This window comes from Chiloscyllium punctatum, chromosome 9 (genome assembly GCF_047496795.1).
Source record: "Chiloscyllium punctatum isolate Juve2018m chromosome 9, sChiPun1.3, whole genome shotgun sequence".
Lineage (NCBI taxonomy): Eukaryota > Metazoa > Chordata > Chondrichthyes > Orectolobiformes > Hemiscylliidae > Chiloscyllium > Chiloscyllium punctatum.
Genome location: NC_092747.1, coordinates 118,912,342 through 118,930,940, shown reverse-complemented (window position 1 = coordinate 118,930,940; position 18,599 = coordinate 118,912,342).

Sequence of the window (18,599 nt, the reverse complement as noted above, 5' to 3'; positions counted from 1 at the left end):
ACTGATGGGGGATTGGGAGAAATTCAACTTCTTCTTGGAGTGAAAGTGTGGTAGTAGACTCCGTCTACTAATCTTAACAATCACACTTCTGTTCACTAAGACAGGCAATTTTTTTTTTATCCACAGCACAGAGAATTTCCATGTGATTTCTTACACTCCACATGTTGGCTCTAGCAAAATATCTGTCAAGAGGTGCAACCAACCCATTGTCACAAATTATACCACCATTGAAGCATGTAGAAATTCCTTCTACATTCGTCTTAGCTGTCATAGAGTCAGAGCATTTTATAGCGTGGAAATAAACTCTTTGGTCCAACTCGTCTATGCCAGTCAGATATCCTAAATTAACCTAGTTCCACTTGCCAGCATTTGGCCCATATACCTCTAAACCCTTCCTTATTCATATATCTACCTATATGCCTTTTTCATGTTGCAATTGTATCAGCCTCTGTCACTTCTCTTAGCAGTTCATTCCATACATGCACCACCCTCTGAGTGAAAAAAAAACCTTTTAAATCTTTCCTTACTCACCTTAAACCTATGCCCTCTAGTTTTGGACTCCTCTACCCTGCGAAAAAGACCTTGACTGTTCACCCCATCCATGCCCTTCATGATTTTATAAACTAATGTGTGATGACCCACTCAGCTTTCAACACTCCAGGGAAAAAGCCCCAGCCTATCCTGCCCCTCCCTATAGCTCAAACCCTCCAACCCCTGCAATGTGGATGCAAATCTGTTCTGCACCCTTTCAACTTTAACACAATCGTTCCTGTAGCAGAGACCAGAATTGAATGCAGTGTTCCAAAAGTGGCCAAAGCAATATATTGTATGACATCCCAATTCCTCTCCTCAGTGCACTGACCAATAAAGTCAAGCTTGCCAAACACCCTCTTCACTACCCTGTCTACCTTTGTCTCCATCTTCAAGGAACCATGAACCTGCACCCTAAGGTCTTTTTGTTCAGCAATACACCTCATGAAGTGTATAAGTCCTGCCCTGTTTTGCCTTCACCACTTCACATTTATCAAAATTAAGCTCCTTTTGAATACTTCAGCTCAAATAGGCTAATGTGCTTCATTGTCAAACGAGCATTTCCTAACTGGTCAGGAACATCAAAAGATGCTAAATGCAAAGGTTGCCTTAGAAGGCCACTTATCAAATGGACTGCTGGAAACCATTAAGATCTCCATTCTAGTCAAATCCCCTTTCATTAACATGTTGAGTAGTTAAAATCAAGCCATTTTATATTTTTCTGCTACTAACAGTTTCAAATGACCTGTAAGTGACTAGACCAAGTCAACAAATCACTTTTTAAAGGCAATACAGCATTTCCAGATTAAAAGTGCACCTGACCAATACAGCTAGACTGAAAAAAAAACAACTTGTAGAACTAATAGGACAAACCACTAGTTCAAGTATTTTGATTATATATGTGCCGCAATTTCTGCTCATAATTACTTAAGTTTTTGCATTTACACATTTCACTGCATTTAAATCTGAAGAAAAAGATAAACATTAACTACCTCAATATAAATCTTTCAAAAGATAGATTAACATCAGACCACAATATGATTGATATGATGTAAGTTCACAGAGCTGCTATGACTTGAGGTGTACTCAGGTATGCATATTATGTGCTCCTCCCAGGTCTATGCACAAGTGTCTGACTGAAAATTTAAGAGATTTCCACAAGCAGTGTAATGTACATACTTGCATTTTATTGTCGATAGAGCTGAATAATATTTCACTCATACAGGTAAGAAATAAGATGAGTTACAGAATTACAGATGACTACAGTAGAAAATCATAATGGACTTCACTAGAAACATAATTAGAGAAATTCACACAACAAGAAGCTATCCACATATTTTAGCATGAATTTCTCACATATTAGTGAAACAAAAATGTGAGAGCAGATTGCAAAGAAAACATGGCAGTCACCTACCTGCAAACCTCAGCAAGGGTGGAATCTAATCCAGCAAAAAAAAAGTTAAACAAACCCAGACTGAAATAGGGTTGTATCAATCTGTGAACAGAGCAGAATACAATGTATGCCATACTGAAGAGAAAACTAAACAGAGTGGAGCAAAAGGTAAACTTCTACCACTTGATATCAAATAAGATTTTCTGAATAATTATTCAAGTTCATAATTTCAAGCTCTTCACTCTGCTAAATCTAGGCGAAGCCTGACATATAATTGAATCATTTGATTAATACGTTTTTGCTCTCATGCACAGAATATTGAAATTGGGTGCATAAAGAGTGCTTTAGTTTGATTTCATTCTTTAACTACATTTTGCCAGTCAGCCTTTGGTTAAATGATAATTAACCGAAGTCTTGTGGTTGCTACCTGTTTCCACTGACTGTGCATATGTCAGAGTTAAGTACATGCCAGCCTTCTGTTTATACGAAGAATTTTTGTTTTTAATTAGCACAAGCTTAATTCCTGTGTTCTTGCTACTACACTGTATTTTCTCTCAAATCCTGATGTACTATCTACCTGTAAAATGAGAGTGAGGGATCTTGAGTTCTTTCTCTGTGTAAGCTGTCAATATGCCAAAGCTCTCTCCAGGATAGAAGGGACAAACATGACACTATTATCAATTATATGAGCAGTATAAACCCAACGCGGCCTTCTATCTATCATTGCTTCTCCTGTAGGGCAATAACATTGATGATAGCATTGATAGAGCAAAGCTCATTACATTTTAAATGGCTTATAGTCACAAAGGCCAATAGGCAATTCTTTCACATCCTCTACCTTCCACAGTGACACTTGAGTAGGATATTTCTTCTGGGTTACTGATGCTACTTTTACACAGTAGCATATAGAAAGAGAGTCATTTGCTGACAATCTATGTGCCTGATGATGATGAACTTCTTCAAGGATAAGGCAAACAATCTAAGAGAAGAAACACTCATAATACCAATAAGAAGAGTAATGCGGTGCAGTTGAGTTCCCGATGATGTACACTTCTAATTATATCAAACTACTGCAGGAATGCTGCAAAATGCTATATTAGCCCTTGGTCCTCCCTATTTCTGCAGTACCCACCAACCCCAAAACATGTTTGAGATTTCTATATTCCTCTAATTCTGACCTGTTGTGCACACCATCATCACTGCTAAAGGAAAATAAAGTCATACAACATGGAAACAGACCCTTGGCCCTGTGTTTTACTGGATAGATCACCGTAGGAGCAGGAATATCTTTCAGGAAGCAGCTCCTGGTCTGATGTCTCAATCACTCCAGCAGTCTGCAGATTGCCCTTCCTGAAATTCCCAAACTTATTACACTTCACCTGCAGAACTCACCATGGTTCAATGTTAAACAGGAAGGACCATGCACTCTGGTAGGACTGATCACCTGGCAGACTGTGGCCAAACCCCTTGGACTTGAATCATATAAGCCCCTTGACAGAGTGAGACATCATGCTCAATGTGAATCTACAGACTTGGATTTGTGCCATCCATAAATGGGGTGGCCCAGTGGCTAGTACTGCTGCCTCACAGCACCAAGGATCTGGGTTTTATTCCAACCTCACGTGTCTGTCTGTGCAGTGTTTGCACATTCTCCCTGTGTCTGCGGTGGTTTCCTCCAGGTAGTCTGGTTTCTTTCCACAGTTCAAAGGTATGCAGATTAGGTGGGTTGACTATGTCAAATTGCCCATAGTGTGCAGACTAGGTCTATTAGCCATGGTGATAGGGTAAGAGTAAGGAGCTGGGTATGTTTGGGATGGACTTCAGAGAGTAGGTATGGACTCAATGGTCCAAATGACCTGCTTCCATACTGCAAGAATTCTATGATTTATGGGATGATCCGTAGACTCACTGGTTACAAAGGCCCAATGGCATCTCTTCTTCCTCAGGCAGCTGGGGAAATTTGGCATGATAGTGAATACCCTTGCCAATTTTTATAGGTGCACCATTGAGAGCATTCTGTCTGGATGCATCACTACTATGGCAACTGTACCATGCAAGATCAGAGACGGCTACAGAGAGTGGTAAACTCAGCCCGGACAATCACAAAGGCCAACCTCCCATCTATAGAATCCATCTACCAGGCCCACTGTCAAGGAAAGGCCACCAGCGTTCTCAAAGCTCCATCCCACTCTGACAATGTTTTTCCACAACCTCTACAATCAGGGGGAAGGTACAGAAGCCTGAACACATGCACCAGCCCCGTTTTGTAACAGTTTCCACCCTATTGTTGTTAGAATACTGAATGGACTCACAGACTCTTAACACTCGCCTGTACCTGTCTTTTTGGTGTTGCCGTTGTTGACCAACTATTTACTTATTTATGTGTTCTGCCTGTATTGCTCACAAAACAAAGCTTTTCACTATGCCTCGGTACACATGACTCTTATGTGTGACTTTATCAAAAGCTTTGATAAAAAGACAAATATACTACATCCACTGGTTCTTCCTTGTGTATTTTACTAGTCGTGTCTTCAAAAATACTCCAATAGGTTTGCCAAATATGATTTCACTTTCATAAACCAATGTTGAATTTATATAATTGCTTTAGTATTTTCAAAGCATGCTATATCACGTCCTTCCTGAAGGACTCCAGCATCTTCCCTATTACTAATGTGAGATTAACTGTTCTCTAATTCCTGGTTTTCTTCTTGACACCCTCCAATCTGCTGGGAGTTTTACACATTCTACATACTTTTGAAAGGTTTTTGGGTTGTCGGATGTCTATCACTCTTACATTCTGATCATACATCTTGGAGAGGAAAGGTTGGCTAAGTTAAGTATCTGGGACTATTTTGCTCATATATAATACCATAAGACATATCAGCCTGTTTTGTCTGCTCTGCCATTCAATTACAAGTTTCTCAACCCATTCTCCTGCTTTCTCTCCATAACCCTCTTGACAGTCAAGACTCTATCTGTCTCAGTCTTAAATATACTCAATGACCTGGCCTCCACACCCTACTGTGGCAGTGATACCCATACATTCACCACACTCTCTCATATCTCAGGGTAGTAACTTTGATTGAGAGCTGTATGAATTTTCATCCAAGTTTTTCAGATTTAAGTCAATGTCTCTGGAATTGAGGCACAGAAGATCAACTTTGAAAACTGTATGCAACAACAGAAAATTAGGAGCAGTTACCATCAGAAAATGGCTAATGCTTAAGAAACAGTGAGACAGCAATTTGATTAGTTTACCTTCCAAAGATATTGGAAAATGTCCTCTCACTGTGAAAGCTTTGCACCATTCATTCATCCATTTTGTATAAAATACAAAATGCTTGGTTAAACTGTGCCTTCCCACATGTAATATTTTTTCTGTATGCCTTTTGGAATTGAATCATCTATATTTAATCATCTATCTCAAATCTCTCCTATCCATACTCATCCAGACACTTATCATCCTTCTTACTCAGCGAGTTAGCTCCCTGATCTCAAAGTCCTTTCTGTAAACATGACAACTCAAATCAAATGATTTGAACCAGACATCATGCAATATAACATTAGCATTAACTTATAAAAATAACAAAAAAAATGCATCCGCGTTCAAGCTTAATGTAAATTTTAAATGCTAAAACCATTTCAATGCTGAGATGTTGCACCTTTTCTTTCAGTATCTGGCGAGCATTGAAAAGATTACACTGATAATAATGAAGGCTCAAAATTGCTGCAGCTCCTTCTCTGCTCTAATCAACTCAATAGTCTTATGGTAGTGCTCTGCAATTATAAAGACTTGACAGCTTTCTGAAAAATAACAGTGCACTGCAGGACCTTAAGCTGAAAGTTGCAGTATTATCTATTGTGTGAAGTTATTAGTAGCGTAGGTGTATCCAATTAGTTCTGAAACATTGTCGTATATTAATTTGTCCACTTTTTCCTATTTCCTCATTGCTGTCTACTGAGCAGCCTAGTACACTTTATAACCTAAACCTGTTAGCTCAGCATTTTCAGTAAAACCATGGAGAGAGCTAAAAGATTACAGACCTAAACCAGAGGTAAGTTTATCCATCCATTCATAATGTTTGTATAAATTATGATCAATCTTTTATAAGCATGATAAATTAATGACAATGAACGTGTTTTAGGATTATGCAGCACTTGTTTGTGAAATGTAAACTGCTATATTGCAAGACATGTTTTCATTAGGGAGTATACACTATTTGAGATGATGGTACATTGAGGATTCCAGGTGCGTGTTTGGAGTCCAGTTCGCTATTTTAAGATCATTACATGTATTCCCCCTGCCTGGTTTCTTCCATGTGGGAGGATGGCAGAAATGTCAAAAAAGTTTATAATTTATGAGGAAAATCTCTAACAAAATTTGACATTTATTCCTGTTTTACTGTGGTTTGTTTTAATGCAGGTTCTGCACTTTCTTTGTCAAGATTTAGCTTGATTTATTATTATGAAATGTACCAAGATAGAGTGAAAAGTATTATTTTGCGTGCTAACCAGACAAATCATACCTTACACAAAAATATCCAGGTAGTATGATATTATAACTACAGAGAAGTGCAAATTAAGATCTAATATATGAGAGATCAGTTCATAGCAGGGAAGAAGCTGATCTTAAATCTTTTGGTACGTATCTTCTGCCTGACGGAAGAGGGTGAAAGAGAGTATAACTGGGAACTTTGATTATATTTTCTGCTTTCCCGAGGCAGAAGGAAGTGTAGATGGTGTCAATGGATGGAAGGCTGGTTTTAATCATGGACTGGGCTGTGATCACAACTCTGTGATTTCTTGTGGTCTTAGGCAGAGCAGTTGTCATACCAAGCTGTGATGCATTCACTTTGAATGTTTTCTATAGGGCATCTACAAATATTGGTAAGAATCATCATGGACAAGCTGAAAATCCTTAGCCTTTTGAGGAAGTGGAGGCATTGGTGTGGTTTCTTTACTGTAGTGTCATGGTGGATGATCCATGACAGACTGTTGGTGATATTTACTCCGAGGAACTTTGAAGCTCTTGACTATCTTCACTTCAGCACCATTGATGCAGACAGGGGTGTATCCTCCATTCTGTTTCCGGAAGTTGATGACTGGTTCCTTCATTTTGGTGACATTGAGGGAGAGATTGTTGTCTTTACACCATGTCGCTAAGTTATCTATCTCTTTGGTGTGATCTGTCTCATCGTTGAGATCTGACCCACTATTGTAACATCATCAGAAAATTTGTAAATAGAGTTAGAGTTGAATTTGGCCACACAGTTGTGAGAGTATAAAGAATATAATAAGGAACAGAGTACGCAGCCTTTTGGGTCCCCACTGTTGAGGATTATTATCGAGGTGAACTATAAATTGCCATTTTAAAAATTGTCAAAACAGGACATTGTTTAGTAAATTTTATAAATACTCAGTGATGGAAAATCATGGAAGGGAAAGCTTATCCCATTTCAGTTGTGCAGTTGAGAAACAAGCTGACTACAAATGTTTTGAGTCTGACTGTTCACTGCCATTTCAGGAAATTGGTTGATTTGATCAGCATCACATTATGAGAGTCAAACTCTGCTTGTGCAATCAACTAACAACATTTTAATTTGAATCTAGAAATAACATTAGATTATCACTTTCTACTCTGAGTTAAGTCCATTTTGTTAGGCATTGAAAACAAAGACATTCTTGACAGAGATCTTTGTGTTCTCTTTCGCCGTAGAGCGCCCAGAGATGAGAGATTAGCCAATGTTGATCCTTTGTTTACAAAGGGCAACAGGGGTAATCCAGGGAACTATCAGCCAGGAAACCTTACATCAGTGGTGGGGAAATTATTGGACAAGATTATTGGGGATAGGATTTACTCATGTTTAGAAAAGAATGGCTTGTTAGGGAAAGTCAGAATGGTTTTATGTGGGGTGATCTTGACTCACAAACTAGATTGATTTTTTTTAAGGAAGTGACCATGATGATTGATATAGGTAGGGCAGTGGAGGTTGTCTACAGAGACTTTACTAAAGCATTTGACAAGGTCCCTCATGGTAGGCTGATCCTACCCACTTGAAGACACATGGGATCCACAGTGAGTTGGTAAGTTGGATACAAAATTGACTTGGTCATAGAAGACAGATGGTAGTCACAGAGGGTTGTTTTCCTGACTGGAGGCCTGTGGCCAGTGGTACTCTACAAGGATCAGTGCTGGGACATCTGTTGTTTGTAATATGACTTGGATGAAAATGTAGGTGGTCTGATTAGTAAGTTTGCAAATGACATAAACATTGGTGGAGTTGTACGCAATGAGGAAAGTTATCAAAGGGTATGGCATAATATGGACTTGTTGAAAAGTCATGTGGAGAAATGGGGAATGGAGTTTAATCCAGACAAGTGTGAGGTGATGCATTTTGGGAGGTCAAATGCAAGAGGAAAATATCCAGTAAATGGCAGGCCTTTAGGAGCATTGATATACAGAGGGATCTTGGAGTGTAAATCCATAACCCCCTGAAAGGGGCAAAATGAGTGGATAAACTGATTCAGAAGGCATACGGCATATTTATCTTCATTGGTCGTGGGTTGAGTATAAAAGTGGGCAAGTCATGTTACAGCTGTATAAAACTTTAGTTAGGCCACATTTGGAATAGTACATTCAGTTTCTGGTCACCACACCAAAGGACGAAGGTGGAATCATTGGAGAGAGAGCAAAAGAGATTTACTAGAATGTTTCCTGGATAGGACAGTATTAGCAATAAAGAGAGGTTGAATGAACTTGGATTGTTTTCACGAGAGGGTCAGAGGTTGAGGGGCAACCTGATAGAAGTATATAAAATTATGAGAGGCATGGATAGAGTAGACAGTCAGAGTCTTTCTCCTGGGGTGGAAATGTCAAATACTGTATGGCATAGATTTAAGGTGAGAGGGGAAAAGTTTAAAGGAGATGTGCAAGGCAGATTTTTCACAAAGAGGGTGGTAGGTGCCTAGAAAGTGCTGCCAGGAGAACTGGTACAAGCAGATACAATGGCAACGTATAAGAGGCATTTGGACAGACACATGAACCAACAAGGGATACAGGCCATGTGCAGGCAGATGAGATTAGTTTGGAGTGGCATCACGGTCGGCACAGATATAGTGGGCTGAAGGGCCTGTTCCTGTGCTGTACTGTTCTCTAAAAATTTACCATAGAGTCATAGAGATGTACAGCATGGAAACAGACCCTTCAGTCCAACCTGTCCATGTCGACCAGATATCCCTACCCAATCTAGTCCCACCAACCAGCGCCCGGCCCATATCCCTCCAAACCCTTCCTATTCATATACCCATCCAAATGCCTTTTAAATGTTGCAATTGTACCAGCCTCCACCACATCCTCTGGCAGCTCATTCCATACACGTACCACCCTCTGTGTGAAAAAGTTGCCCCTTAGGTCTCTTTTATATCTTTTCCCTCTCACCCTAAACCTATGCCCTCTAGTTCTGGACTCCCCGATCCCAGGGAAAAGACTTTGTCTATTTATTCTGTCCATCCCCCTCATAATTTTGTAAACCCCTATAAGGTCACCCCTCAGCCTCCAACGCTCCAGGGAAAACAGCTCCAGCCTGTTCAGCCTCCCCCTGTAGCTCAGATCCTCCAACCCTGACAACATCCTTGTAAATCTTTTCTGAACCCTTTCAAGTTTCACAACATCTTTCTGACAGGAAGTAGAACAGAATTGCATGCAATATTCCAACAGTGGCCTAACCAATGTCCTGTACAGCCGCAACATGACCTCCCAACTCCTGTACTCAATACTCTGACCAATAAAGGAAAGCATACCAAACGCCTTCTTCACTGTCCTATCGACCTGTGACTCCACTTTCAAGGAGCCATGAACCTGCACTCCAAGGTTTCTTTGTTCAGCAACACTCCCTATGACCTTACCATTAAGTGTATAAGTCCTGCTAAGATTTGCTTTCCCAAAATGCAGCACCTCATATTTAGCTGAATTAAACTCCATCTGCCACTTCTCAGCCCATTGGCCTATCTGGTCCAGATTCTGTTGTAATCTGAGGTAACCCTCTTCGCTGTCCACTACACCTCCAATTTTGGTGTCATCTGCAAACTTACTAACTCTACCTCATATGCATGCATCCAAATCATTTATGTAAATGATAAAAAGTAGAGGGCCCAGCACCGATCCTTGTGACACTCCACTGGTCACAGGACTCCAGTCTGAAAAACAGCCCTCCACCACCACCCTCTGTCTTCTACCTTTGAGCCAGTTCTGTGTCCAAATGGCGAGTTCTCCCTGTCTTCCATGAGATCTAACCTTGCTAATCAGACTCCCATGGGGAACCTTGTCGAACGCCTTACTGAAGTCCATATAGATCACATCTACTGCTCTGCCCTCATCAATCTTCTTTGTTACTTCTTCAAAAAACTCAATCATGTTTGTAAGACCATGATTTCCCACGCACAAAGCCATGTTGACTATCCCTAATCAGTCCTTGCCTTTCCAAATGCATGTACATCCTGTCCCTCAGGATTCCCTCCAACAACTTGCCCACCACCGAGATCAGGCCCACTGGTCTATAGTTCCCTGGCTTGTCCTTACCACCCTTCTTAAACAGTGGCACCACATTTGCCAACCTCCAGTCTTCTGGCACCTCACCTGTGCCTATCGATGATATAAATATCTCAGCAAGAGGCCCAGCAATCACTTCTCTAGCTTCCCACTCAGTTCTTGGGTGCACCTGATCAGGTCCTGGGGATTTATCCACCTTTAACCGTTTCAAGACATCCAGCACTTCCTCCTCTGTAATCAGGACATTTTGTAAGATGTCACCATCTATTTCCCTACAGTCTATATCTTCCATATCCTTTTCCACAGTAAATACTGATGCAAAATATTCATTTAGTATCTCCCCCATTTTCTGCGGCTCCACACAAAGGCTGCCTTGCTGATCTTTGAGGGGCCCTTTTCTCTCCCTAGTTACCCTTTTGTCCTTAATATATTTGTACAACCCCTTTGGATTCTCCTTAATTCTATTTGCCAAAGCTATCTCATGTCCTTGTTTTTCCCTCCGGATTTCCGTCTTAAGTATACTCCTTAAGTATACCACTCAAACAATATTACACAAAGAGATTAATTAATCATCATCACATCATTTTTTGGGACTTCTGATGGTTGTACTGGCCAGAATTACTTAAGGACTGAATTAACTGTGACTAAAAGTCTCCAGATCTCCAGATTGAAAGTCAGAAGCAGCAACATGACAAGAGTCAATTGGATTCAGCTCTTAATTGTCGTAATTGCTTTTGTTGAATGACCGGAATTTTAAAAAAAGCAGCCTGCCAAAGCTGGATGGGAAATGCAATTCTTCATTGTTACTCTGCTACCAACTATTTAATCTCACCATCGAAGAGTGTAGTGCTGGAAAAGCACAGCAAGTCAGGTAGCAACCGAGGAGCAGGAGAATCGACGTCTTGGGCATAAGCACTTCATCACATTCCTGATGAAGTGCTTATACTCAAATTGTTGACTCTCCTGCTCCTTGGATGCTGCCTGACCTGCTGTGCTTTTCCAGCACCACAGTTTGTGACTCAGATCTCCAGTATCTGCAGTCTTCACTTTCTCCTATTTCACAGAACAAGTGAATGACATGTCAGCGATCTCTCACAGTACTGTTCACAAAGATTGGTACAGGAACCTGATCAAAGTTTGTACATATGCAGGTTTCTTTGGGCACAAATTCTCTGACTGTCACCTAGTCCAGAGGTCATCAGTTTTTATAGCTTGTGTGGTTGTGATGTGGGTGGTTCACAGCTAACAAACCTCTCAACACAGCAGCCAACTTCTTGATTCTTCCCTCTACCTTACATGAGAACTGCCAAGTGAAGCAACTGAATCATATTATTGCTCTGGTCCACCTACAAAATCCTCCAATCTCAAAACTTGTCTCAGTTTGTGAGCTATTGAATCCTGAATTGGGCAATTGTTGCCTCTAGATTCAACTCTTCCAATATGTTCTTTGTTGGCCTTCCACCATCCACTCTTGTAAACCACAATCTGTTCAAAACATTGCTGTCCATCTAAATCTCACCAATCCACCAGCCCTGTTGTTTATCATCCTGGCAATGCCTCAAATTTACAACACTCACCCTTATTGTCAGATGGTTCCAATGATTTACCCACATCCTGTCCTGCCTCTCCAATACCCTTCGGTCCAGCAATCCTGTAAGGTCTCTTTGGGTTTTCTTTTGCATTCATTCAAAGGATGAGCACAGTACTTATTAACCATCCCTAATTTCCCAGAGGGAAGTCAAGAGTTAATCACATTGCTGTGGGCCTGGAATCTCATGTCGGTCATACCAAGTAAGTTAGGCAGATTTCCTTCCTTTGAATGAAAGTACATTCATTCAAAGACCTTCCCCCTTTAAGTAGCAAATTAATGCCAATGTAAGAGCCTCAGGCTGCCGCCATTTATATTCAACTGGTGAAGGATCGAGGAGTCGTCATGTAGAACCCTCGGAAGCCAACCATAAAGTACTCATGTTATGGACCAGGCCAGACTCCCTCAAAACATTTCACGAAAGTAGCCGAACCCTATATTTTATTTTTGTTTTAAGTGGGTGTAGAGTGAATATTCCAGGAGTGATGCAGCTGACACCACTACTGAATGAAACACAAACAAAAGACAACAGAATACAGAATAACTGAACTATTTAAAAACCCAGTCAACTCTAACACATCTTAATGGTGCTGGTTCAAATACTTGCAACAATCCCCATAAGCACTCCTTGACACAAAAGTTAAAATCAAACACAAGAGAGACAGGGGTGGCAGAGAGTTTCAGCATGGAACACCTCCTTCCAAGGGCTGTGCCTTTTGGATTCCCACCTGCTGCCAGACTGCTAAAACCAAAGCAAAGCAAATGGAGGAAAAGCTGAGCGGAGAGAACTGGCCACTCCCCTTTCATTGTACAAGTTTTTTTTTAAAACTTAAGAGCTTTTTCAATTAGATAAATGCAGACAAAACAGAACCTCTGTCTTTATGGCCCCTCCAAAAAGTTAACCAAGGCCAACCTAACCTTGTTCAAGGAGCAGCATCGTCACACTGCATACCTGTCACAGGAGTGGGGTAAGGAGCTGCTGAGAACCACCTCCTTTTCCATTTGTTCTGACAACTCCCCTGATGCCAAGCAGTGATCCATTTTCCACTACGCATATCATGCCCTCATTATCTGTGGCTGAGGTTCCTCATTGATGTTAGGTTTCTAATGGGGTGAGCAGAATTTTCTGTCCCCTAAAGATCCTAAACCCTGGGAGGTGTCACTGCTGGGCAGTCAGCTGCATTAAACTTTTCCCAACAGATACAAAGCACTGATTCCACTGGCACTTCAATTGGACTCAATTCCATGCAATTCAATTCATGTCCTTTCTTTGGATTCTGCTGCTGCCTGAATGCAAAGTTTTTTTGTATTGCCTTGTGACCAAATAATTCTATTTTCTTTTCCTCAAAGAGACTCCATACAGGTTATTCTGTGAAAACGTGACAGTTATGCTCTTCTGCAACCTCTCGTTAGTGTAATTTTCTCTATGAGAAGCTGCTGTAGAAATTGTGTTGTGGAAGATTGGACTGTGAAAAACCCGATATACCTGTTCAGCAGAAATTTTGTGTTATGCAAACAACATCCACAATATAACCAATACACATTGACAAAATGGGGTTACAGAAGAATGGACAGCATGGTGGATCAGTGGTTAGCACTGCTGCCTCACAGCACCAGGGACCTTGGTTCGATTCCACCCTTGGGTGACTGTCTGTGTGGAGTTTGCACAATCTCCCAGTGTCTGTGTGGGTTTCCTCTGGGTGCTCTGGTTTTCTCCCATGCTTCAAAGATGTGCAGGTTAGGTGAATTGTCCATAGTGTTCAGGGCTGTGTAGTTTAGGCCCATTAGTCAGAGGTCAATGTAGAGTACGGTTAGGGGAATGGGTTTGGGTGGGATACTCTTCGAAGGGTCATTATGCACTTGTTGTGCTGAAGAGCCTGTTTCCACACTGTAGGGATTCCAAGAAAAAAAAACTACCTGTACTCAGGAATTGGCCAAGGTACAGGTCGGCAGGTTTTCGCTACTAGGTTCTTAGTCAGGGCTGAAGAACCCAATTTTAGTGATACCATGAGCTGTGAAGCAATTGTAGATTTTAACTAGGGTCCACTGCATCTGACAGCTATCCCTAACCCTAGTTGACACAAATGATTGCAGTATTAGACCAATTAGTGTCATGGAGTCATACAGCAGAGGAACAGACTCTTTGGTCTAATTGATCTATGCCTACCATAATCCCAAAGTAAACCAGTCCCACCTGCCTGCACTTGGCCCACAAGCCTCCAAACATTCCTTATTCATATACTCATCTAAATGGTGTAAGTGTATTTACATCCACCACTTCCTCTGAAAGTTAATTCCACACTTGAGCCACTCTCTGGGAAAAGAAATCTCCTCATGTCTTTTAAAGTCTTTACCTTCTCTCACCTTAAAAATTTGCCCCATTGTCTTGAAAACGTCCATCCTAAGGAAAAGACACCTGCCATTCACCTTATTTATACCCCTCATGATTTTATCAACCTCAATAAAGTCACTTTGAAGCCTCCAGCAAAAAAAGCCCATGCTCCAGTGAAATAAGTCCCAGCCTATCCAGCCTCTCCTTATAACTCAAAACCTTTACTCCTGGCAACATCCTGGTAAATCTCTTCTGAACCCTCTCCAGCTTAATAATATCCTTCCTATAACAGGATGACCAAAACTGGACACAGTATTCCAGAAGATGTCTTACCAATTTGAACAATAGTAACATAAAATTGTTAGACAATTGTTAGTCAGTGGTCCTTCAAGTGTGTCATCTCATATCTTGGGAGTCAAAAAATAAGTTTATGAACAATATTTTCTCAGCAATCAATCTTTCACAATTCCTCAATAATTGACTCAAACAAGGACAATTTTAGTGATGCAATGCTTTTAACTCCAAAGTCACCTGGTCATCCCAAATGCAATATTTATCACGTGTTTTGTCTCATGTACTGTATCCCAAAGTGTTACTTTCTTATAAATATTTGACTGATTTGCATCTGAATGATTCAATATGAACAACTTTTGCAGCGAAGTTGAAACAATTTGTCCTGGTCTTCATTAACTTCTTGTACTCAAAGCTAAATAAGCACTTGACAAAGTTGGGTCTGGCATTGTAGCTAAGAACAAAATGAGAATCAGCTGCTTTAAGAACTGGACAAATTGTTTTAATTCACAGAATTTCAACAGTTCAACCTAATTGGTGCTGGTATGTTTCATTAATTCATAAGTGCCTCTCAAGCAATGGTTCATTGGTGATGCCTGGTTACATTTAAATCGACATATCCCGCCTGTTCAGTTCCTTTTAAGCTGTGGAGTGTCAAATTTAAAATCAGTACAACATAATAATGGCTCATTTGTCAGTTTCAAGGACTACCTTTTCTTACTCTGTTTCATTTTCCTTTGAACCATGTTCCTTATTTTCTTTTTCTTCTTTGTGTACGACTACTTCTTCAAGCAAAATAAAACAACTCCCCAACATAAGTAGTTAACAGTCAATCATCAGGATGAATAACGTGTGCAGAAAACTGGTTTCTCATTTTACAAGCATTTAATTTCAATTAAAAAAAGAGTTTAGTGTGAAACTCTATGCATTGATAAGGATTGAAGTCACTGTGCACAAACACATATCAGCAAATAAGCATTCATTTCAGCTGTGGTACACAGATATGTAACACATATAATGCTGATATATGCATAAATATAATTTTCCAACTTGTATACAGATTTTCCCAATTCACAAAAACACTATCAATTCCTTCTGTATGGTGATAATTGTGATTGAGACTCGTCTTACAAGTGCTTCAACTCCTTACAATGACATCAGTAAAATCATGAAGGACGTGGATAGGATAACTAGCCAATGTCTTTTTCCCAGAGTAGGGGAGTCCAAAACTAGAGGGCACAGGTTTAAGGTGAGAGGGGAAAGATTTAAAAGGGACCTGAGGGTCAGCCTTTTCACAGAGAGGGTGGTGCGTGTAAGGAATGAGCTGCCTGAGGAAGTGGTGGAGGCTGGTACAATTACAACATTTAAAAGGCAGCTGAATGGGTATATGAAGAGGAAGGACTTAGAGAGATGTGGGCCAAATGATGGCAAATGGAACTAGATTAATTTAGGATATTGGGTTGGCATGGACGAGTTGGATCGAAGGGTCCATTTCCGCACTGTACATCTCTCTGACTCTATGATACAGAAATGTAGACTATTTTCCTTTTTCACTAAGAAAATTCATGGTGGCAAGACCTTGCAAGCTAACAGATTTTCACTCTTTTTGGAGTATGCTTTACCCCACGTGTTAACATTTTAAAGATAAAGGTAGTGCAGCTTAAAAAGGAAACAGCCAAAAGCAAGGTATTTTGTTTCCCCAAAGGTTGAGTTCCTATGGCCAAGTTTTCAAGGAAAGGAAATTTCTTCCTTAGATTCCTGGAACTTCAGGGCTTTCATATTTTAGAATTCTGCTGTATATTTCAATGTACCATAAATGACAATGAGAGTAAAGCAGTTAATGTGTTCTTATTTGGTCTGGATGAGCAAGCAAAGAAGTATTAGCGGACTGTTTATGTTCGAATCTCCAATAATCAGAGGCATTTTAGATTGCCCCCATTTTAATAACTGCTACATAAAAATGAAAAACTGAAACTCTAAAAGAAAAAAAAATCACTATTGTTTCCAAGCTGCTAATGATTTTCCTGGAATATAAATTAATAATTAGAAATAAATTACAATACAAATCTTTGTCACTGCTGCTTAATAAAAGGTAAAGGTCAAGTCACCCTATTCCTACTGGACCATAGGGCTGCTGTCTCATTAGAGAGAGGCAACTGGCAATGGTTTAATCTAGAATCATAGAATTGTGCGATTCCTTATGAAGGGCTTTTGCCCAAAACGTCGATTTTTCTGCTCCTCGGATGCTGCCTGACCTGCTGTGCTTTTCCAGCACCACTCTAACCTAGAATCATAGAATCCCTATAGTATGGTGGTGGGCTATTTGGCCCATCAATCCACACTGACCTTTCGAACAGCATTACACTCAGACCCACCCAACTACCGTATCCTTGATACCCTGCATTTCCCATGGATAATCCACTGGGCCTACACATCCTTGCAGCCATTCCTCATTGTATTCACTTCTGTATACCATTGCTCATAGGTGTGTGACCTCTATAGTATCATACTATGATATTGTACGATGACATGATTGAAAATTATCATGATACAAATTATTTTATTCATTTACAGTAGGGACTATATAATTTTTCCATTCAAGTTGCTGTATCCAACCTTTAAGTTATTGCTAATCAACAATGGGCACTCCATACATCTGTCTAGCACCTGCAAAGGTAGAAAATGATCCAACATGATTTGTAAAGACATAAACCAAAATCAAAATCAAAAATTACTGTTAACCAAATAACCAGGCAGACATTTTGAAGTTTCCCAAGAGTCAATACTACTAGAAAATTATTGCTCACTTAGCATGATCTCATCTTTGGAAAATAATGAATTGAAATGTCTTTCACGAACTTGTGTTATCACATCGTATGACATCAAAAAATGGGCCAAATGGCCTCCTTTAGTGCTCCATCACTCTATTATTCTATGAATTGATATCAACGTGCATCTACATGGCACCTCTTACATAGTAAGTTCTTTCCAATCACTTCACAAATGCAATTGTCAAACAGAATTTAACATTGACTCAGATAAGGAGATATAAGGTGATCAAAAACTTTGTCAAATTGATTTATTTTACGGAACTTAAATGTCATAAAAGAGGAGGGAAAGGTAGAGAGGCACAAAAATTTTGAGAGAGTACACTGCAGCTTTGTGACATGGTAGTCATTGGAACAATGACAAAAATTGGTAAAGCAAAAGAGGTTGGAATTGAAGGACCATACAGATCTGAGAAGATATTGAAATGGAGAAAGTTTCAAAGACATGGATTTTTGTGAATGATACTTTAAAATGGCTATCAGTTTAATTGCCAGTAGAGAAGGCCATTAGTCCATCATGACTGTTCTAGTTCTTTGAAAGAATTATGCAATTAGTCCTCCACCTTTCACAGCCCTGCTTCTTGTTTTCTCTTTAAAATCTTTCTATTTACTCATAAAATCTATTATTATCATCCTTAGTGTTTACTACATTGCCAAGTTTTATAGTAAATTTAAAATTCTGCCATGTGTTATCAAGTTCAGGTCATGTGTGAGTGTTGCAGTTATGAAAATTGAAGCATGCAAGAACAGATATTAGTTCTTGCAACTAAAAAATTATTGTGTTTTGGTACAGTCAGAACATCTGCAATATTTTTCTGCGGCCTGAATAATGAATGCACCTATGCTTTGATAATTGGGTAGCAACCTTTCTACACATTTAGTACAACTGTTTCATGACCTGCTCGCAGTGTTCCTCATGGGAGTAATCCTTGATAAAGGCCGAGTATAAGTGCTGCTCAGTAGATAAGCACAGAGCAGACCTTGCCTGAACAACACAGTTTATGGTCAATTTAATCTCACAGAGTGAAATAGTTGCTGAAATCAATGTTCTTTCCAAGTAAGCAGTCAAGGATTGCAATAGTACCTTT